This window comes from Zonotrichia albicollis, chromosome 1 (genome assembly GCF_047830755.1).
Source record: "Zonotrichia albicollis isolate bZonAlb1 chromosome 1, bZonAlb1.hap1, whole genome shotgun sequence".
NCBI classification, from domain to species: domain Eukaryota; kingdom Metazoa; phylum Chordata; class Aves; order Passeriformes; family Passerellidae; genus Zonotrichia; species Zonotrichia albicollis.
The window spans coordinates 64312648-64335575 of record NC_133819.1 but is presented as its reverse complement, the minus strand read 5'-3'; the positions used below and the strand labels follow the sequence as shown (position 1 = coordinate 64335575).

The 22928-nt window shown below is 40.9% G+C and overlaps 1 protein-coding gene across 2 annotated transcripts in view; it reads left to right on the top strand.

Moving 5' to 3' along the window:
• Positions 1 to 18790: 18790 nt before the first annotated feature.
• The window catches only part of RNF144B (ring finger protein 144B), a 53852-nt gene continuing 49714 nt past the window's right edge, over positions 18791 to 22928 (top strand). The window contains exon 1 of one of the 2 annotated variants that reach the window (XM_074542950.1): positions 18791 to 19203. The gene's annotated coding sequence lies outside the window, so the exon portion shown is untranslated. The other variant, XM_005481773.4, reaches the window with a different exon arrangement.

Below are 22928 nucleotides of genomic sequence, written 5' to 3'. Positions count from 1 at the left end.
TTTTTTCTAGTCAGAGAGGATTCTTACTGATGTTGAGTGAAGTGTTAACTGACCAGAACAGCTTGCAAAGAGAGCAAGGAAAGAACATTGTGGTCCATTTTATAATTTTCTCTCCCCCAAGTCCCATCAAGTTCACTTAACTGTTCATACATGGTCTTGGGGGGAGTGGGAGAAACCATTTTCTAAATATTATATCTAGGAGTGATGTAGGTGGAATTGGGATGCTTTTCCTGCCAGGAAAAAAGATAGGGAAAGTAGATGAAAAGCAATGTGTTGAAAAGCAATAGGCTAAGGCATCTGCTGTACTGAGGTCAGATTGTGAGGAGGAATGGGGAAGGTTAGGGGGAAAGGAGACAAAGAAAACCTACTACAAGCACAAATTGTCCCTGGCTGCTCCTAAACCTTCTACCCCTCTCACAACCCTCTAATCCCTTGCTGGTACCCACTCCCTAGGGACATTTGGGAATCCCTCCAGACCTCACCCTTTCTCCATTGCAGTCCAACAACTTTCCCACCTACCATAACCCCACTCCTATCACCTCTGCCCTATCTTTATCCTTGCTCTGCTGCTGTTTCCAAATATTGCTGGCACAGGAATGAGGACAGAAGTACTTAGTTTTTTCTCATCCTCGGGGCAGTAGCATTTGGTTTTATCCATCTTGCTGAGGTGCCTTGAAGTGATTCCATGGAGGATAACATAGCTCTCTTCTCTCAAACACTGCCAATATTAGACCTAACAATTACCAGAATCAAAGTAATTTCAGTTTTCTTTGAGGATGAATGCACTGTCTGTGTAGTTCAGTTTGCTGCACACAAAGTGAATTTGAGCTAGGATGTTAGACTTCATTAAAATGTCTTCCGGACACTCTATGGCCAAAGATGTGTCTGGATGCTATATTTCTATTTTCATCACTGATGAAGCATGATGCGTGTGGTGACTTAGATTAGAAGATGACGGGCTTGGATCTGTCTCAGCTGCTACTTCTAACTATCATAGAACCAAAATAGCATAAGCTACAACACAGTTCATAGAGCTTGCAAAACACACTTGCCTAGGGAAAATGCCAGCCAGGTATCAAACACTTTGGCAATGAGAAGGTTCCTTTGATAGAATCAGCAGTTTATCCCATGAGTGCAATCTAGGATTTAAGGAGAGCCTGTGTTGGCACTAGGCTGAACAGACTGAATGCTCAGTGAAAAGAATATAATGCATTTAGAAAATATTTCAGTCTTCTGTGTCATGGTTAGCTCTATTTGACTAGGCTTTGTTTGAATGAAAAATAGAATGTGCAATTCTGTGATTCTGGGAAGCCCAAGCTCATTTCCATCTCTACTAAGTTTTTGCTAATGTGACTTAATATATACATATATGTAATTCTATGTAATTCCTACTTGAAATAATATTTTTAGCTTTTTCAATTCTTGGTTTTAGGGCAAGATTCAAATAATTGCCAAGAATTGCAGCACATCAGGAGGAAACTAAATTGAGAAAAATAGTGTCAGGAAAGATTAATGTATTTCACATTATTAGAAGATAAAGGCTTATGTTTAAAAGAATCAAGTAATTCTAAAATGTTAACTTGTGCGAGGACAGGGTTCTTTGAAGGAGAATAATTTTGCTCAGTGTTACATAAATTCTGAAGCAAAAGCTTGCTGCAGACAACATTTGACTATATTGCTGGTAAAAACACTTTGAAGAGTTAATGAAATGTACAATTTTGACAGTTTGTAAACAAGTAATTATGCCAAGCCTAATCATCAACAAAAAAATCAAGAATTAAAAACACATTTAGAACTTTGTCTTTCTGATGAAAGAAATTCTGTTGGGAATTTTAACAAATGTAGGGATTGGGAATTTTAACAAATGTGGGGAATCCTCTTTCATATATAGTATTATTTGCCTCAATGCCTCTTTCAGTTTATAACAAGTTATATTTATATTGTTCTTCAAAGGCATGGCTCTTTCTAGAGGAAAAGCTAATGTCTACCTGGATTGTAGAGAGGCAGTGAAGGAAAAGTAAGGGAAGAAAGGGAAATGTTAATGTTGGACCCTGACTTCTGCTGATACAAAACAGTGGTGATGGGGCCAAACCAATTCCCATTACTTTGTATACCAGTAGGTGTGGGAATGCTGAAGAGGTCTATGGTTTTGATGAAGTTTATAAAACCCACAGATATTTAGTAACCCATATAAGCAATATAATTAATGTTAATAGCTTTTCATATAAATGCAGCTTATTCTTAATCTCAGAAGGTGGGAGTTGGCGACTATTATCACAGCTAAATAATTTTCTATGATAGGTATGCAGATACATTTTTCTCTACTCATTATCTAAAATTGATGTTTCCCAGTTTTCAGCTGAGAAGTTAGCTGGAAGTGGGAAATTTTATGTGGGTGGTGGTAAAAAATAACCCTTTTTCCGATGCAAAACATACAGACACTCTCAGGGTACCCATGACAGTGTCCCTATCTTTCCATTCTTCTTTTTATTTAGTTTTCATGGGACAGGTTGTCCAAAGATTCACAAAGACAGGCTGGGTCCTGCGGACTTGCCCCAACTATCCATGTTCATTTTGCTAAGAGTTCACACTTTTTCCAATTGCACCTTTCCTCCATAAAGCAAATTTTGCTCTAGGCTCCATGACACAGTTTAAAAATACGAACACAAAAACTGCCTGACTGCTATTGAGATCTCTCTTATAACACAGCAGCCAAAGCCTTATTAAATCTCTTGCTGATACAGCTCTGATATCTCACAGCTGAGGTGAGAAACTGAACAGCTTGCCACAAGTCCATCTTTTTTGAGGAACTGCATAGTGCATCCTCTTCTGTCATGCCAAGGCCTTTCTGTAGGTGGAAGGTAGGGCTGAGAACCTCAGTCTGAGGCGGCAGCACTGATCTTCTTAGACAGCTTCTTACTGGCTTCAATAAAGTGCATAAAACTTAGTATCACACTTAGTGGCTATTTTCTCTCTTTTGAGTTAGCTATGCAAGTAAACTCCCAGAAGCAGAAGTTGTGCAATGAAAATAATTATCTCAGGACATTTTGAAGGGTAAATTTTCTGTTAAGTCTGTCATGCTGACGTGTTTCCTGAAAAGAAGCAAAAAGAAGCATCTCAGCAGCCTTCTCAAGCGATTAGATTTTCTGCTTTCAAAGAAAACACAGTGTGTGCAACCACCCTATGTATCCCTTTGTTGGTCCATCTTCCCTCTCATGGCGTTGGACTCACTGCTCAGCTTGCAGTGGTTCCTGCCAGGTTGGAGGAGACAGAGCTCAGGTCTAGTTGATCATGTTCAGCTGCTGCTGGTCACCCCTCAGTGCAGGTGTAGCACCAGGCTGGCAGGAGTTGGGAGGGGGGAAGGATGAGTGAGGTGGCTCTGGGAAGGGGAAGGGCACAGAGAGGAGGCAGTGAAGAAATGCTGTGGGAGGACACTGGGGCAGAGCTGTGTGTGTTGGAGCAGTTCAGGTATTGTGCAAGATTGCTGTGAGGGAACATGGGCAATACAGCTGTGCTGCACTGGAGGGCTCAGGCACTGCATTACACTGTGGGTGCTAAATGTAGGACATGATTCTGTAGGAAACCAGGCTTCATTAGTCCTGCTGTTCCCAGGGTGACTTACAGAACAGTAGGCATGTTTTGACATATGGCTGTGTACCAGCAAAACTTTGTGTGAACGACTGGAAGACTGAGTGCTTTCTTTTGTTCCAAAGACACATTTTCATTTCTACAGAAAATGGAATTATTGAGGGCCTGCTGAGGATAGAAAGCCTGTAATTTATCGGGGAACTGCACTGGTAGGCATATCTAATCTGCCTAATCCATTGCCATTAGCATTGAGCAGACAAAATGTTGAAAGCATACCTAAGCCTGCTGGTGATACAAAAGTGCCTAAAGCTAAATAGATTTTTTTGTTTCTTGAGATTTATAGCTCACATATGTTTGCTCTACAAAAAAACCCAAATCCAACTGAATAATATTACTGTAACTTAGTTAAAGCTTTTCTATTGACAGTATAAATCATGAGGACAAAGCTAGATTCCCTTTTATGTGCCCTTAGAATATTGATATAAAAATAGATATTTTTCTGTTCATATTTCTTCACAATAGTTTAAAAGAATGCAGAGGCAGTTGCTCTACTGAAACGTATCTTTAAAATTGAGACTGGCATGTAGTTGCATCAAAAGGGAAATTCAAGCTCTTCTCACGAGCCACAGTTTTGGAGGGGATGGAATCATATTTGGTCCTTGTATGCAACTCCTCTGCTGATTTTCCCACTGAGTTATTTCAAAAGGATACTTTTTTCTAACATTCACAAATGTGATCGTTTAACAACATTATCCCACACATTGTAATTCAGAGCAAAATAAAAAGACAGAAAGAGGAGTGAATAAAGCAGCTATGGTCAGTGTGGATAAACAAACCAAAAAAAAAAGGTAAAGTGTAGTTTGGTGCACTCTTTGGTGCTCTGGATCTCAAAGGCATTTATCCTGCAAGTGAGCAGTGAGCCCCTGGGAACACCAATAACTTCCTCCTCCAGCAGCCTCTATCTGATTTCAGTGAACAAAGATCCTCATGAACCTGTTTGGTGTGGTATGATGAGATAATGTGTTAAATCCTGTGATAGCTGGTCCTAATTGCACACCTCTTCAGACATTATTCATCTTTTACACAGTAGTGTGTTTTTCTTCAGCCTACTTATACCAGACACCATCCAGTTATCACAGCTCTTAATATGCATTCTCTCTTTAATGTTTTCTGTATTTTTTTACTGCAGTAGCTTTGACTGAGTAGTCTTCTATTTTATTGACTATTCCCCTTTTAAGCTAGGCTAAATAATAACTGTGACCTGGGTTTTGAAGTGTTCAGTATTTATTTTGTTCTTGAAGATCTACTGAATAACTGGTCAGAGCTGGTTTTTCAGGTGACATTGTAGCATGTTCATTTAGCACTTTGCTCAGCAGCTCTTTGAAGGAGATGGGGTACAGAAGCAAAGGGCTTTTATCACCTTTTTTTTTGCCTCTTGGAAATCTTATTGGAAATTCACACACAGTGCTAGGATGCATTAGTGATTTTGCCTTCTGCAGAAGTTGAAAAACTCATTAGATACCATCAGGTTTGTTTTGTGCATGATATTAAGACAAATAATGCAATTGTATGATCAAAATACTTGACTAAAGGTTGTCCAACACTCCAGATGTTGGTAACATGCTGTGTGAACCTTTTGACTTTCAGGCCAGACCCCTCTGTCTGTGGCTTTTTGTTTTACTGTAGTTTTACCCAACATGGAGCAGTTGTCCCAAGAGGAAGTCTACAAATGTAGCATGGCCCAGAAGAGGCTGAATAGCTGCAGGGGGAGCACAAATGGGCCAATACTGTTTCCTTGTAGTGGGTGTCAATATGAGGGGAAGGGACTGAAATATATATATATATAAATATAAAAGAGGATAGCTTGTTCAATTGGGTCAGGCTGGCAAACAAGATTAATTGTTCTCACTTGGAAGTGGAGGTGGAAATGGAGGGGGAGCTCTGGAGGCCATGATGTTTCTCAAAGGCAGAAATCTTTCCCAGTGTCTAGAATCATGGCAAGGCAATGCTCAAGAGTTATCTGAGCCTCAGGGTAGCAGAATACTGTTCTGCACACACATCAAGGGTTTCAATTACTCTGCCAGACACTATTGAGTAGTATTGAATCTGCCACTTGAGTGGAGGCAGGCTTGATAAAGACAGCATTAATGATAATTAAATGGCTCAAACGGACTTTGAAAAGAGAAACATGTCTAGCTAAGGACTAGGACAGTTGATCCCTTGCTGACTTTGTCAGCAGGGCTTGGGACTTTGTATCCAAGAAAAGGCAAAGCTTTGTGTGACACTGCAAGGGGACTGAGTCAGGAGATCACTAACCTATCAGCCTGGCTACTGCCAATCCCAGTGACAGACAGACAGACAGACAGACAGATGAACAGAAGCTTTTTAGAGCCTGGTCTCTGCATTCTTCTATGTCTGTTTTTCAGGAAGCTAATCCACACAGAACTGTTCCTCCAGAGTCTGTGGAGCGCTCCTTGATTTCATGACATTTAAACACTCTGCTTTGTTTCTATCTCCTAACTAAGAGCTAATCCCTCCTAGAATAGTTTCCTTGTATCATTTTGCAGGACAATCAGTTACTGAGGCTCCGATTGCAAATGCCAGGGAAAGTTCCTCAGTTGTGCACGTCAGCAAAATGTCTTCCTTTATTAAGGTGACTCCCATTGTGGAGGAAGGCTGCATGGCAAAACAGAGACTCTGCCAGAAACACCTTCGCATCTGAGGTGTTGGCAATATTTGTGTCATGATGAAGTAATTGGAGCGCCCTACTGATTGCTAAAACAGGTTCTACCCAGACCTGTCTGAAACAGTGAGGATTTTTGAGGTGGTGGTGAGGGAGGGCTGGTGGATGAACTAGGAAAAGCTGAAAAGGGGGAAAGTCTCCCAGGAATTGTTCATTTAATGCCATGCAGGGACTGTCAGCTTTGTGATAAAATGTTTGACATCAGCTGATGCAGGAGTGCTTCATGGGATGGGGCTATTGAGTCTTGAAAAGTGTTCTGGCCAATGGATAAAATCTACTTGAAAAAGTTTGTTGTTGTTTTGGGGATTTTTTGGTTTTTTTTGAAGTGACAAAATGACTGATTCTGGAAACAAGTGAAAGGAAATGTGTGGTTTTGTTGTGAGTGTTTTTCTGGCATTAGGTGTTACCATCAAACATCCTGTGGTGCTGGCTGTGGCTGTTCAGCTGTTTGTACAGTCCCTACACTGGCCTGTAGCTCGTGCTGAGAACCCTCTCTCCCACCCACAACCTTTCAGCAGGGAGGATTGCTGCTTCTCCTCTCTACCTTTCTGATTCTCCACAACTCACTGCTACTCCCTTGTCTTCTGCCGTCGATGTCATCCTTGCTTGTGTTGTTATGTTCTATGTGGGCCCATCTATAAAAAAAAGCACCTTGCCTTATTATTCATAAGGGAAACATTTCTTCTTTCAGCTTCTTTGCTTCCTCTATGACTTGTACCAGTGGCTAGCCAACAGTGATGACTAGTTAATGCTGGTCAAGAATTGTAGCTATTTATTTTCTTAATGAGGAGGAAAGGAGCCTGAAGAAGAAATGTCAAATATTCAGACTGGTTTAATTGTGAACAAAGGTATCTTGTATCTTCTTCCTGTCACATTCTTCCTGCCTTGCTTTTTGTGTTATTTCACAACTCTTCCTCTGGTTCCCTCTGACTGCAATTCAGACTGTGAACTCTTTCTGACAGTGTGTTTGGGCGATGCCTTGCAGGGGACTGCAGTCTGAAGTAGGGTACAGAAAATCTGTAACATGAAAAGTATTGATATCAGGCTACTTCATAGTCTCACAAAATACAGCCTCTTATCATTACTTTTAAAAGTAGAAATGTTAGCTGTTAGGAATTGTCAAATAGGTGTTACCTGAAGGAGTTGCCTTCTGATAATCCTATGCACACATTAATGACAAACATTAAAATGTCATGGTCATGCACATTACATTGGCAGTAGCATAGGAACCCAGATGTAAATACTGAAGAAAAAATTGTTTGTTCAATACATTTCACAAGAAGGCAAAAACAAGATCAAGCACACTGGAGCATATTATATATTTCTACAGATACAAAAAATCATGAGCTAGTGCCATATTCACAGTGGGATATTTGGGATTTTGTTTACTGATGGAAGTAACTATTCTGAAGAAAAGGTGAAAAGATTTTAGACTTTTAGAGTAGATTCAGATAGGTAGTGCAGGAAGTTTTAGGAACTGTCTGCCAAACATTTTGTGTGGCTGAGATAACAAGATAGAAAGGGCATGAATCAAAGGGAAGATGGTGGGAAGGTGGGAGGAAGAATACAGGAAGAGATTCAGAAATGAGAGGTATCAGTGGCCCCTTGGTTCCTCTGCAAGCATTTGTATTTATTTTGTATTAGCATCTAATATTTAGGCAGGTAGAATGTATATGGCATTTATCTCTTATACCTCAGTTTGGCAGGATTGATGGAAACACATGTAGACACTTTGTATTATTTAAATGATCATTTGTATTATCTTCCAAACAAATATACTTCATCAGATCAGTGATGTTCACTAGAAAACTTATTTTTATAGGGACTAACTTTTCATCTTTGAATTCACTCCAGATTTCCCTTTGAAAATTTGTGTTTCACTGCTTTGCCCTTGAATGCAAGGCACTTTACAGTCTGTAGCAAAGCACACAGGACAGCTGAGGCATGTGTTGTATACTTTGTATACAAGTAAGTAAGTGGTGTTACAGATGATAAAATTACTGTGCTTTTCCAAGGTCAGAGGGTGTTTGTGGCAAAGCATAGAAAAGAAGAAGAAAAAATTCTAAACCTTTTATTTGTGCTCCAGGTGTTTTTTGTTAAAGAGCTGGAAGGCCTATTGCAAAACTCCTGAAGTTGACTTCCAATGGTCAAAACCAGCATGTCAAATGAAAGTGTTTCCTCTTTTCTTCCTACTGTGTATAATGAAACTGAAAGGCTGGGTACTCTCCACACGTTTGGAGACTACTCAGTAAAGAGCCCTGACTTCTGCTATGATTTTGTGAAATAATCAGTCTAATCCTTAAAGGTTTGAGCTGATTTAGGTCTCCTGCTTAACTGAATTTCTTAGGGAAATAGAGCTCATGTGGATTACACTATTTGTCTACTGATATGCTTGACAACTTTCTGAGCCATAGATGTAAAAAGGCAGGCAGGACTCCCCTTTTATACATTTTCTGGTACATCCAGTCAAAAAACCTGCATCACATATAAGGCTCACTAATCAGTGTGCATGTGGGGCAGTGCAGTTTATGACTGCTCCAGGGGCACTTTGGAAGCAATACCAGGGAACTAGGGTTATTGTTTTAGTAGTCTTAAGGCACACAAATCCTTAGAAACCAGGCTTTGTCAGTTTTGCTGCTCAACCATTTCTTCACATACAAGATTGGAGCATAAAATTTGCCAAATTAATAAACCTCCATTCCTGAGGAAAACCATGGTTTGCAATGCCTTCTGAGTGAGGAAAATAATTTACTCACTGACTGTTTTTCAGCCACATGCTGCAAACACTTGTACAACTGTTCATTATTTTAAATTCATAAGCTTTTGGGAATCTTTTCACAATAGAAAAATAAAGTTGTTTGGCAATGGATGGTATAGAGAGCAGAGATCTTGATCAGCAGTTCAGGGATGCTTTAATGTGAGAGAATCTTAACCTTCATGCAGTGTCAAAAACAGAATTTGTGTGGTCTAGACAGAGTGATAGATGGGCCTTGTGGCCCACAATAGTATTGAAACTCAAAACATCTTGGTATGTGGAGTGTTGCACATTAGGGCTATCACTAAGAGATAAAAAATTTATTGCGCACTTGTTGCCATTTGAAGGAGGCTGAAGCAACTTCTCTGTTTCCTGGAAAGACAATCAAAGAATGAAAGCACATTATTGGAATTTTTCCTTCACCGTCACTATCTCCATTCCCGTCATACTCTGCTGTGTTTAGGGGAAATTAACTGCAGCAGAACATCCAGAGAACATCTGATTTCCTGTAAAACATTAATTTTATTTATTCTTCCTACGTGTTTTTCAGTTCTCTCCTCTTCTTCCTAGTCCTATTGACAACAAAAGAAATCACACAAAAGATCAGCTGTTGGCTTTATGTAAAATATTGCATCAAAATAATGATTCATTAGAAAAAGATTTCACACAGTAAACACACTCACAAATACCCACTCAGGCCACAAAAACAAAAATGTTATCAATAAGGACAAAGGAAGTTGTTATTTTAGTTTTTGAACAGTCTTGATTCATGTTTCCTGTCATTTTCCTCGGAGAAAGAGAAACAATTATGCTTAAATAAACAATTTAACAGAACTGCCAGAAATTCTTCAAATCCTTAAACCAGTATTATCAGGAACAAATCCATAGTTGAAATAAGCTATGTTCTCCTGCTGTCCAGATTTGGTTTCCACATTCAAGTTTGAGTGCTACATCTCACATCGTGATCTAATACTGTTTTTAACCCAAAGGTGAGAAGCCATTGTTGTAAACCCTGTTCCTGTGGCATAGTGTGATGATCACCATATTTCAAGAGGATCTCAGGTGGAGTTTCTTGGTTCTTACCAAGTTGTGCTGTATAATTACTCTGAGGTTTGCTCAGTAGGAAGCAGCCTGTTTGTTCCATTTTTGTCAACCCAGAGAGATGCTTTGTGCTGAAGGCTGTGGCAGCTTGCTCCCTGGGACACCCAGAGACTGGTGGGATGTTTGTGATTAGCAAAAGGGGTGCTGGGGATGCTACATGTCTAGATTTTGACACTGAGTTTGTTCTCTGCAAGGCTATTGGGAAGTGCCTTTTGTCATATTTTTGTTTATGTTGTTCAAAAAGCCATGAAGATATACAAAGCTAAAAGGTCTTAATGTTTTTTCATACAATGTTAGAAATATTCTGTAAATGTGTATGATTCTTCTTCCCTTTCACTTGCTTTTTTTTCCAGTGTAGCAAATGTACTCTATTCATGAACCAAAACCAGAAAGACTGCAGAGTGTTATACTCAGTCTCTTCATGTTGCTAATTTCATATTCAGGAGAGTCAAATGGTTTCCCTGCCTTTGGCTTCTGTTAGAATTATGGAGCATCTTGGCTTGAAGGGATGTGTCTAGTACAACTCCCCTGCAATGAGCAGGGACATCTTCAACGGGCTGAGGTCTCTCAGAGCCACATTCAACCTGACCTAGAACAGGAATGGGGCATCACCAGCTTGCTAGGCAATGTGTTCCAGGGTTTTACCACCCTCAGTTCCTAATATCTAATTTAAACTGACTCTCAGTTTAAAGGCATTCCCCTTTGACCTATCACTACTCGCCTTTGTAAAAGGTTTCTCCCTAGCTCTCATGTAGGTCCCTGGAAAGTGATATAAGGTCTCCCTGAACCCTTCTCTTCTCCAGGATGAACAACCTCAATTCTCTCAGCCTGTCTTTGTAGGAGGTGTGCTCCAGCCCTCTGATCATCTTTGTGGTCCTCCGCTGAACTCACCCCAGCAGGTCCATGGCCTTCTTGTGTGTGGGAGCCAGGAGGGGCAGGCATCACTGCAGGTGGGGACTCATGAGAGCAGAGAGGGGGAGAATCCCCTCCCTCACTCCTCTGGCCATGGTTCCTGTTCCGCAGCCCTGCGTACAGTTGGCTTTCTGGGCTGCAAGTGCACATTGCTGGGTCACGTCCAGCCTCTCATCCACCAAACCTTCCTTGAACTTAATGCTGGGTTCCTCTTTAAACTTTATGTTCTCTCACACCTCCTTGGCGGATTTCAGGATCCTGGAAGTTTCTTCCCATCTGCCTTCTGCAGGTGGGATCTGACCTAGCTTTGCTCGTTTGGTAAGTGAGAGAGGTGTCAGGTTCTACCTTGTAAGTAGGCCAGTTGTTTCTCTTTTTGTCTAAAGTCTCTTTCTCTTCTTCCACAGTGCAGCATTTCCATTCCCTGTGATTTAGGATATTGTTTTTCCCAAGCTATGTAAATTGCAAGCATGTAGAGAGTTATCCTAAGGATACAATAAGAAGAAATTTAGTTTAGAAAAATTTACTCACAGTCAGAGGTCACTAAACAGATTTCTTCACCTTGTAAGACAGAACTCATGGAAACTAAAAATTCAGAGTTCACACTTAAAAGCTTTATTTATATATTATATATATTTGTTTATATTGTATAATGCAAAGTAATTCTCAGTGGAAACAGATTTATTGATGCATTTTGCCTTGACTATGTTTTGTCATATCCCAGGAAGTATATATACATGTATAAAATCAAAACTTGGAGGAAATACTTGATCTGTTTAAATTTCTTCCTGATGAGTATAGGGCAGTTAAGTGGAGCCAGGGGCTTTTCAAAGATGCAGTCAAGCTTAACAAAAGATGAGCTCACTTGTAATTTCTTCAATGACCACAGATAGTACTGAAACAAAAAACACTGTTTGCTTGGATTTTAGCAGTTTTTGGAAAACCAAAGGTTTTGGTATTCCTCTTGCCCTCCTGCCCCTGATCAGTCTTGTAAAACTCAGATTTCTTTTCCTAGAGATTCTCTCTGCCCAACTGGGTATCCCTAATTTTATAAGAGTCTTAAACAAACTGCTAGGTTAAAAGCACATATTTTTAATGAAGTTACCTGGCAGTTAACATAAAAATAAACATTAACAAAAATTGTAACATACACAAATTTAAATTAATTTTTAACAGACACAAAAATAAACATTAAGTAAACACTTCCCAAATTATTTCAGTACAACTGAATAACTTCTTACGTCACTTGCAGCAAGCAAGCCACGTGCTTGGTTTTGAGTTCCCACTATCCTAATTTTGGAATTGTTGAATTTAACAACTGCTTGCTAGCTGGTGTGTGGAAGTTGTCCTTTCAAGGAGATTGTTGTAATTGCTGTCTGCTCTGCTCTGAGCAAAGAAAAAGTTTTATCACTATCCTAACGAGAATGTGAAGCAATCTTGGATTTTGTTACTTCAGCTGTGATGTGATAAGAATGCTGCCAGCAAACAGTTGCACTTTTTAACACTTTGCTGCTTCTCATCTGGGAAGTGGTACCGTGTCCTTGTTGGATGCTGCCATTACAAGGTGGCCAGCCAAAAGCAGCAGGCGGAAAACAGGATCACTCAATCATTGCCCAGCTGTGGTGCACTGAGAGGCTGAAATCCTTAGAAACTATTAGTTGTGTTACCTGACCAGGTAAATAAATTCCATAGAGAGAAAAGTGGATCTGGACAAATCTTTTCATACCTGGTCTCATCACAAAAGGGCGAGATATAAATTCTGGTGGGGAAAGGAGACTGTAAAAGGGAGTGGAATGGCATGGAGACCCCTCCTGGAAGTTGAGTAAGGAGAGGGATGCTGGGAGAGAGGATCCAGTTCTTGGTTTTCCCCTATAGGTATGCTTCAGCTCCATTATTTCCCTGCATAGCCAGTCCTTTGGAGTAACCCCTCTCCATCCTCTCTTGGAAAATATTTCTCACCCTAAATAAACCAGAGGCTGTGTGTGTCATACTTAAATACTAAAGAAAATTTATGACTCAAAGATATATATTAGCTCCTCACCTTGGTTCTTCCTGCCAGATGTCAGTGAAAGTCCTCTTGTTGGCTTTTATAGCCATAAAATTAAGTGCCTCAGCTCTGTCTCATCTCTGACCTGCCCATCCTTGGCTTCAGAGGTTAGTTAAATCAACCAAGTCTGGACTGAAATGTATTATTAGGTGCCTCCTGCCACCCTCTCCTCCAAATTCTACCTGTCTTATAAATCTGTACATAGAGTCTCATCAGGCTAAGGCAAAACCATCACCTAGGAGACTGGCTTGGGTTGGAAGGAATAAAGCCGTCTCTTACTATTTCCAAAAAAAGCAGTCAAGAGCTTGAGGCAGGACAGAAAACACAGTAGAATCAGAGACATGAAAACAGTGCACATTTTTATCTCATGACAAGGACAGGTTGATGACCTCCTCTGTTACAGAGGAAGCTTCCTGTATTGGCTGCCAGGATGGTTTTCCCCTCTCAGTTTTTAAACTGAGGTGATTCTGATGTCTGAAATCATTGCAATTCCAGGTACATTACCAAAACACTTTGTTAAAAGTCAACACAATGTGTCATTTTGGGTGCACAGTCAAAAGGAGAAAAAAAATCTATGCATGATTGAAGGTCTGTGCCATGCTCTGAAGTTAGCTATAAGCACTGTTAATAGAAAAGAAATTAATTTATCTGAGTCTTAGGTTATCTCCATTCAATCATTATATTCTCTTGTTAAAAATGTGTGCTAACTTTAAGAGAAGGCAGGAGAAGAGGACAACTCCAGTGCCTCCTCTTTCATGTGTATTTAGCGTGGTTCCTTCAATGCTGCTTTATAAATTACTCTTTTCACAGCTAGAGAATCTTACCTGTTACCTGATGCCCATAAGAACTGAGCAACTCCACTTCTGTACATGTAACACATGAATATGAGAGCAAAGCAAGCTGTTTGGTTCCATTTTATTTTTTATCATCAGTTCCTGAGGTGGTGCTGGCTTGGGGGGGCTACATGTGCTGTCCAGCTGGGCCCGAGAGGTGTCCCCTGACCCTGGCTGCAGTGTCTCCAGAAGCAGTGCTGTCCCCTCCTTGATGGCCACTGTGTGGCTGGGGAGGGACAGAAGTGCCTTGTGAGATGGTGGCTGGCACGCCTCATGTCACAGGAGAAGGTCAAGGGGGAGTGTGACAGCAGCCTGTCCCTTCCCTGCGTCCCAAGTGCAAGGAGGTGGCTGAGGACGTGCCCTGGGCTGGGGGTGCTGCTCTGGCTGCCCCTGGGCTGGATGACTGCTGCTCACTGGCAGCTCAGCTCAAAGAAACTTAGCTTGCTTTCTTCTAGCAGGCTGGTTCTTCATGCACCTAGTGAGCAGGAAGGAGTTAGCCTAAGCAAAAATTTCTGTGGAGCTGTTGCAGAGCTGTTTGGTGCCAGTGTCAAAGTGCCCACTCCTGGTGGCACTGCCAGTAGAGTTCTGCCATCAGGAGGTTTTGCTATGGGGGCAAATCCACTTTGTCTCTTTTGATGCTTCCAGATCCCAAGGAGAGAAGTTGCCCTGGAATTTCAGTAATACGCTGTCAAAGCCATCAGCCTGGATCTTTAAGCTGAAATTTCTAAGCACCTGAAACCCACCCACTGGGGTAGCAGGCTGACTTCTCATGGTTTTCTGCTGAGGCTCTATTTTATTTTTTCCCCTCTAGCACAGTTCAGTATGGATCAAATTCCAAAAGATACTTTAAAGTATAAACACAGGAAAAAATATGACTGGAGAAGAAATATAGAATTTATGGGAGCCATATGATTTTGTTTGGAGATGATCCACTATGCCAACAAAGTCTAATGAATATTGCATTTTGCTTTGTTCATAGGAACAGGATGAGTGTAAGTCACCTACCACTCTTCTTTGTGTCTGAGACAAATCCACTCATTTTTGAGATCATAATCATAGATGTTCAGTAGAGACAGTGTGCCATCCCACTCCCTTTTTTACTGTAAAATTAAAAGCTCTTTACATAGCACCTACAATTATTTCAAAATAATTTAACTTGATTTATTTCACTCTAATAGAAAACTCCTTATAATAAAGTTTTATGTTTTAGCTAAAGGGATTAATGAAGATTTCAAGCCTGGTTTGTCAGTGAGTGACTTGCATACCAAGTCAGAATTGTAGAACAATAGGGTTATTTAAACAGAAAAAGATGTGGTCCTGATTTTCTTGTAGCTATACTCATTAAAGCTTGTCTGCATGCGAAATATTACATAGCTCTGTATTTTTCTGCACTGTCATCTGATTTCTAGCACTGTGTGATTGCATAAATACATATATGGAACAGAGATCCCTTTTTAAAACATTTGGTTTATGAAGGTACCACAAATGACTTTTTATGGTGTAATTCCCCTTTAAAATAGTTCCCATTGAAGACAACTATTAATAGTCCATGACTTCAGGGGCGTCACACTTTCAACTTCAGATAATATATGTATACTCTCTGTGCAAAACCCCTTCCTGTTTTGTTTTCAGCATTGGTTATGTTACTCATTAGTATCTATTTTTGTTGTGAAACTGTCTCTTTCACATCTACAAATACTTTCTTTTTCCATAGCAGAATGGATTATTTGCATGTCCACTAAGTAAAATTGATTAGGACTCATTTTTTTTAGTCAGGCTCTGATTTTAAAAAGCTTGTTATAAAACCTGTTTTTATATTACACGTATGGATCCCAATTGCTTTTCAGGTGATTTGTTTTCTTTTAGTTGAAAACTGTGAAAGGGGGTAGTGAAATTTTTTTTTCCCCCTCATAAGCTAGTCCTATTTTCTTTATGTAGAATTACAATGAAACTGTTAGTTATACACTAACTCAGTGTTTTCACTTGCTGTTAATGGTATTTTGTTTGTGGGATGTCAGCGATCTTTTCACTGGTTACGCTATTACTTTTTTACCCATCTATGTCAAAAATTAATTAGCAATTTCAGTTAATGAAGAGTGGCTTAGTCATTTCTGAAGTATTTCAAGTCACTGCAAGGATGACACAGCCATGTCAGTAATTAACTAGGCCAGCCTTCATTCTTATTTTGGCTAGTAACTCAACTAAAAGTTTCCAGTGATAGTGCATTTTGGCATCTCAAAGGCTCAGCTATTCCCCCAGTCTGGAGATATAAAAGCATCAGTTAAGCGTGTCCAAAAAATTAATTGGACCCTTTCAGTTTTGTTCTTTATATCACAGCTGTCCAAGAAGAAAGCAAATGGGGAGAACTTAGCTTGTGCCTTGTCTGGAATTGTGTGACAATGTGAACTTCTTTTCTATTTGCTGGCTCAGAAAGGAAGCCAGTCAGTCTGGGTTACGAGATTCAGGGATTTGAGCTGGGTAGCAATTTTAGCATGACTCATAACACTTCATAAAATTAGCTTGCCAAGAAGATGTGCTTCTGTGAAACTGTGAAGTACCTGGGCTCGAGGTACAGCTGGAAGAGAAATCATTTTGACAGAAGAGCTCATAAAAGTCCAGCTCACGTCTTTGGGTGATGGCAATTGAAAGAATCATCAGTATTGATCATTTCAAGTCCTTATAGCCTGAGCTCCTGCACAGTGCCGCGTCACCTTCAGCTCCCCTTTGCTGTGGAGATCCTGGAGAAGCACAAAAGTAGGGGCAAATACTGAAGAGAAGATGGAAGCAGAGGCATAGCCAGCTGTCCAAAGAACATCAGTAAGTGATTGTCCGCCGTGGAAATCTGGGCCCCACAGTTTAGGATTTGATACCCAAGAAGTGGAGTGCTTGAAACAAGCATATCTTAACATTTCCAGTTAATTAAATGTCTTGAGAAACATTATTTTTCTCACCAATTTTGTGATGTCTAAAGGAAAATAATTTTGTTGTAAGCAGTTTTGCACGTTTATGGAATCACATTATAACTTGCATGGAGACAGTAGGAAATGGGATAAAAGTACTATGGGATGTTTGTAGATGAAGTTTCCAGAATGTATGTGCATTTTAATGCACTGAATCTAGTTTTCATAGTTTAAAAGAACATCCCCCCCAGATACAAGCTGGTCTCATCATTTATCTGAAAGGAAGATGGCTAATCTTTGTTGTAGTTCTGTCTCTTCACTGGTGGAGGCTACTTCAGGGAAGCTTGTTTTTGTTTTGTTGTGCCAGCAAGGAGTAAGTACCAAACCAGATGCTACTTTTGCTACTCTGCTATTGGCAGCTGCCCTGCTATTTTTCCTACACCTGCATGAATGACTTGATTTCCTTCACCCTCTCTCTCTCACCACTCTCCTCCTTGAGATAATTGCCTTTTGCTGTGGTGCTGAGCACAGGGACTGAGAACAGGCAGAGTTTTCCTGCTGAGCTTCATCTGTGGCCTACCAAGTACTTGTGTGATGGAGGCAGAGTAGCAAAGGGGACAGCTGCAGGAGGAAAATATAGGAACTGGAAGCAGAGGGAAGGTAGTGAAGAGAGTAGTGATAGAGGCTCAAGCTATTTCATACTAGAACAGAACATGGAGGATGAAAATCTAACCACAGAAAGAGAATAATTTTCTACTCGTAAAGTTTTCCAAAGAATTCCACATTTTCAGTACTGCTCTAGAGCCTAAAAAATAGCTCTGAGCCTTCAGTGTTTCTTGAGTCTTGTCTAGGACTGGCCACGGCTGAGAATACATACATCTGCATCTGCTGGGAAATGCTCTCTAGTTCAAGTGGCAGTAAATGTGACATGGCTCTAGTTTGCCTAATCCTGTTGTAACCCTGTTGATGAACACCATCAGAATCAACAAGATCCCCCAAGTTAGAGCAACTATTTTCTTTTCTTGTTATTATCCCCTCCCTCCCTAAATATATATATAAATATATAAAACTTGTATTGATAAAATTATATATATATATTATAACTATATCTAAAATTATTTATAACACCCAGTGTTAAATAGATAAATTGTAAGTTTGTACTTATTCTGAGATGAAAAGAGTACATGATGGTAATTCAAGCGAAGCTGTAATATGAAGGAATAATTCAGCAAGGAGGCTGAATTGAAGTGGCACAAGCTTTCTTTTTTTTTCCCTTAAATTAATCTGATGCAGTATAATTGTCTGAAAATAACTAAAAGCTCAGCTGTGAGCTTTTATACAGCCCGGAAGAAATGCCTATATATAATTTTTCACAGGAAAGTACTGAAGGCAAAATGCCAGCAATGATTGCATGAAGTACAAAGTAAATTTATTTCATCATAAGAAAATTGTAGATTAACATTTATACTTCCTTCTGTTTTTCTGCACTCTCTGCACTCTGATGTATCTATATTTCTTATCTGTGGGTGTGGTGCATTTCCTACAGCAGGAAAAGTTCTTGAGGGTTTGGTGTCATGTGGCACAATTAGATATTCTCTCCTGCTACTTGGCTGCTGTGAATCACACCCGTAGGTCTGGAATACGGAACTGCAGGATTCCCAACCCCTCTTGCACACAGGGACAGCTTAAAGAGTGTGATTTTAGTATTGACAGAGTTAGATGAGCACCATCATCATTAAACACTCAGATGTGAAATTACACGGGTACTCTACTTTTGAGTCTAGAATTTTTGCTCACTTCCCCTCCAACGTGAAGAAATCACTTTTTTTTTTTTTTTTAGATGACATTTTTCGCAAGCAGAAGCCAGCGAGGTTTTAGACATCAGCAGCTATGCAAAGTGCTCTCCCCAAACAGGTTAATTTGGGAGGGCTCTGATGAGTGTCACATCTGAGAGAAGCCTCGCTGCTTTCAGTTTTACCTTGCGGGGCTGGGGTGGGAGCCGCGGCTGAGAGCTGCCCAGAGACCCCAAGCAGAAAGTGAGGTGTGCCCCGGCTGAGAGCTGCTCAGGGACCCCAGGCAGAAGGTGAGGTGTACCCTGGCTGAGAGTTGCCCAGAGACCCCAAGCAGAAAGTGAGGTGTGCCCCGGCCGGGAGCTGCCCAGGGACCCCAAGCAGAAAGTGAGGTGTGCCCCGGCCGGGAGCTGCCCAGAGACCCCAAGCAGAAAGTGAGGTGTGCCCCGGCCGGGAGCTGCCCAGGGACCCAAGCAGAAAGTGAGGCTGTGCCCCGGCCGGGAGCTGCCCGGGTGCCGGCGATCACCTGCGGCTGAAGTGAGTCTGGCATGGGAAGTAGGAAGTGCTGTGCTCACGCTTCCTGTACAAATAAATGCGGCTTTCCCACAGCCGCTGCATGCGGGCTGTGAGGCGCGGGTGAGATATAATGGCAGCACGCACTTAATAGCAGGGAGGGGATGGTTTCTCGCAGTGGCACAGGGGCTGGCAGACGAGCCCTGCTGCAGCCCGTACAAGCGTTCGGCTGTCAGAGAGCCAGGGACGAGGAAGGGCGTGTGAGAGCGATCGGCTGCGCTCCTCGCTGCGAGCTGCGCGGCTCGGTGGCATCGTGGTTCCTTGGGAATGCCCGAGTCTGAGTGCAGCCGCTGAAAAGTCACATAGCTGGCACTGAGCGCTGCTCTCCTTTCAAGGTATGTTGGTAGGCATCTTTCTGTCTGTTTTAGGATACCTGCAAAGAACAGAAAGCCAGCATTTGCTTCTAATGGAAGAAAATGGAAAAGGCTTTTTTTTCTTTTTTTCTCCTTCCCCCCCCCCCCCCCCCCCAAGGTAAGGACTAGAATGATTAAATAGCTAAAATAAATGTTATTTGTGGTTTGGCTAAAATCAAACTATGTGGTGCTTAGAGCTGAGGCAGAAGGAAACCTTGGTGTCCTGACTGTTAAAAGGCTGAAAATAAATAGACGGCAAGTACTTCCCAAAAGGGTGAAATGACTTTTGTCAGTGTAACTTTTGGAGAAATATCTATGTGAAGTGTTTGAAAATGCTGCAGAATTAGGATATGTCTGTGTGAAAGGCAGTTGCTAAAATGGCTTATGATGTAGTTTAAATAGAGGAACTTTCATACCAAAAAAATACCTGATTAAGCTGGAGGAAGCCTGAGTTTAAAATGCTGATACTTCCTCCTGGTTTAAAGGCATTTCTTCTGCCAGTTTCATGCAGCTGGTATCAGGAAGGAAAAAAGACATTCATCTGTATTGTGCATGTGTTAACTTCTAATCCGTGTTAATGTACGCTTCTAATCTGATCAGGGTTTAGGGTTATGTCGTTTATGTAAGCACATACAAAATCTGCCTTACTTTAGTTTTCTAGTTTGCATTTAAATTTTTTTTGATGCTGAGAATAGACAACTGCATTTACTGGAATGTTTGCCCTGCTTTCTCATCATAAGGCTTTCTCAGTACAAAGCTGCTTTAGTAATAAAGATATTTCAGTCTAGTTTATTTTAAAGCTCTGTATTTTCTGTAATACAAAAGCACTTTGCTTTCCTAACTGCATGCAGCAATATCGAATGTCTTCCTTCAGAGAGCACTGTAAGTTGTAAAATATTTAGAATTACCATAGTAAAGAAAGCATTGCAGGGTGCCTTCGAATCCTCTTGGGCAACAGACACTGAATGTTTTAAAGAAGTAAATTTTAGCAGAGATAAACAAGCTGTGACTGAAAATACCCCCATGCAACTTTCCATGTGCCTGTGAGCAGGCAGAGCAATCTGATATGTTTGGCTGCCCTCAGCCTGAAGGGCAAGCGGTCTCGGTTAAGGGCAGGCACTGTGTTTGGGATTCCAATATTTACGAAAACAGAAGTTTCAAAATCTTGTTTTAAATATTTTTCAAAACAAGCACATTGTCCTGATGCTTGTCCTGTATAGGACTTGTCTGTGCCTGAATGTGAGTGGGTGTCTGGGTTGTTGCTTTAACATGAAAGTGGCTGAAACGCTTCCATCAGTGAACATAAGCTATTTTGGAGAAAGAACTGCACATTGATAAGGCTGCATGGCTGCAGTTATGCTGCTGAAAGTAATGCTTTAGATTATGGATTGAGAAGTGTATGTTTGCAGAGTGTCTAAAGCTGCAGTAAAGTGGAGGTATTCTTTCAAAATAAACCACAGCTACTCCAGAGCCAAGCAAGTGTGATGACAATCAAACTCCTTTTCTCCCGTGCATCTTACTGGCTGATAAGGGTATTTCACACAAAGTCCTGTCTGCTCACGTCAGGACACAGAAACCTCCCTAGGCTTCATGTGGAACTAGCATTTGGCAACCTGGAATAGTTTCTGCTCCCCATTCTGCATGCACCTCACTGGTGGTTGTGGGCTTCTTTCCCGCAGATTTGACATTTTGGTGATTCTGTTTGTGTGGTAGTATGCCTTGGGGCAAAAGTTAGCAGTATAAATAGCAAACAATATGGAGTGTTTTCTTTCTAGCTAGGTTTTTTGATTGCACTCTATTCTCTAAATGCTTCATAAGTTTTATAGAAATAAACAGTGTGGAAGTGATTGTCTGCCCTTTCCCTTTTGGTAGAGTGTCCATATTGTTGTGCACATGCTTGTCCATATTATTATTGTGAGTTTAAAATGCAACTGTGAGAATCAGCAAACCCCTCTGTAGGGAAACAAGCAGTGCTAATGCTTAACCTGGTTCCCAGCTCATTAGTATGCCTCTGATATCATCTGTGGTGTGAGCCTGAGCCCTGTGCCTGCAGTTCACCCTGTTCAGACCTTTCAGTGACTGAGACCCAGTGGAGTGTGTTGCTTTGATGTAGCTTGAAAGAACTGCTACAGACTTGCTGTCCCTCTTCTGGAGTGGGGAGTTTTCTTGAATGTGTTTGTAACTTCACAGTGCCTATAGGTTGTACGTATCAGATCCATAAATATCTCCTGGGCTAGTAGTACTGTGACATCTGAGACCATAATTACAGCTCTGGGCCCATGGATATCTCAGGCACACGTGAACAAAATACTGTGGCAGGCTGCCAGTGTCGCCGTGAGCTGAGTCCATCAGACCTCCTTGCATATCCTAAAGCAGACTTTGCCTTCAGCTTTGTGAGGCTGAAAGTGATTCTGGAGCTGTGCTTTTCCTCTGGTACTTGCCCAGAGCTGGGTACATTTCCCTTTTCTTCCTCTTCTCCATGCCAAAGTGGAGCCCAGTATAATGCACTTCACAAATTGTCTTCTTTGCCCTTACATTCGTTCCATTTGAAAACTAATCTTCTTTTGGTTTGCAAAAGGAAACATTGAAGAAAACAAGAAAGAACAGATCCAAAGGGAAAGACAGCAGTGATATTAAGCTCAGCCTCTAGCATTCTGTATTTCTGCTGAAGCATAGCTGAGCTGCAGTGCTAGACTATGAGCCTTCTCACTTGACAGAAGCACAGGCCTGAGGGCCATCGTACACTGCAAATTTACCTAGTCTTGGACAAACATTTACAGAGATGCTTGTGCCAAATAACTTTGTGCTGATCAGTAAGAAAATAGTGTTCAGTAATCGTTCTGTGTCTCTTCTAAATAGTTTCGGCTTAGTGGGAACTGAGTGGGCTTTACATTCATAAAGTAGGTCACTGCTAGGAGATACTAAAACACTAAAAAAAAGTAAAAAATCTCAAGTTACAAAGGTCCTTATCCTTCCCTTCCTGCTGAAGTAGAACTTTTCCAACTCCTAGTCTTCCAGGAGGAACAGAGGTGCCAAGTAGAAATTTTTAGGCTCCAGAGCATAACTAGGTTAATTGCATTGCAAACATACTTTCAAATAAAAATGCAGCTATGTAAAAAACCACTTTTTTTTTGAAGTTTCCTAGATCTCTTTGTATGTATTGGTACTTGTGCACAATGACATATGTGTTGCTCATTTTTAGTTTCTTTTACTCTATTGTAATAATGAAAAAATGTCATTAGTTACCCGAGATCTGGGTGGGTTTTTTTTTCTGTATTTTTAGGGGAATCTGCTCAGCCTGCAAGGGAAAACCTATAATATGTAGTTAGAAAGGTC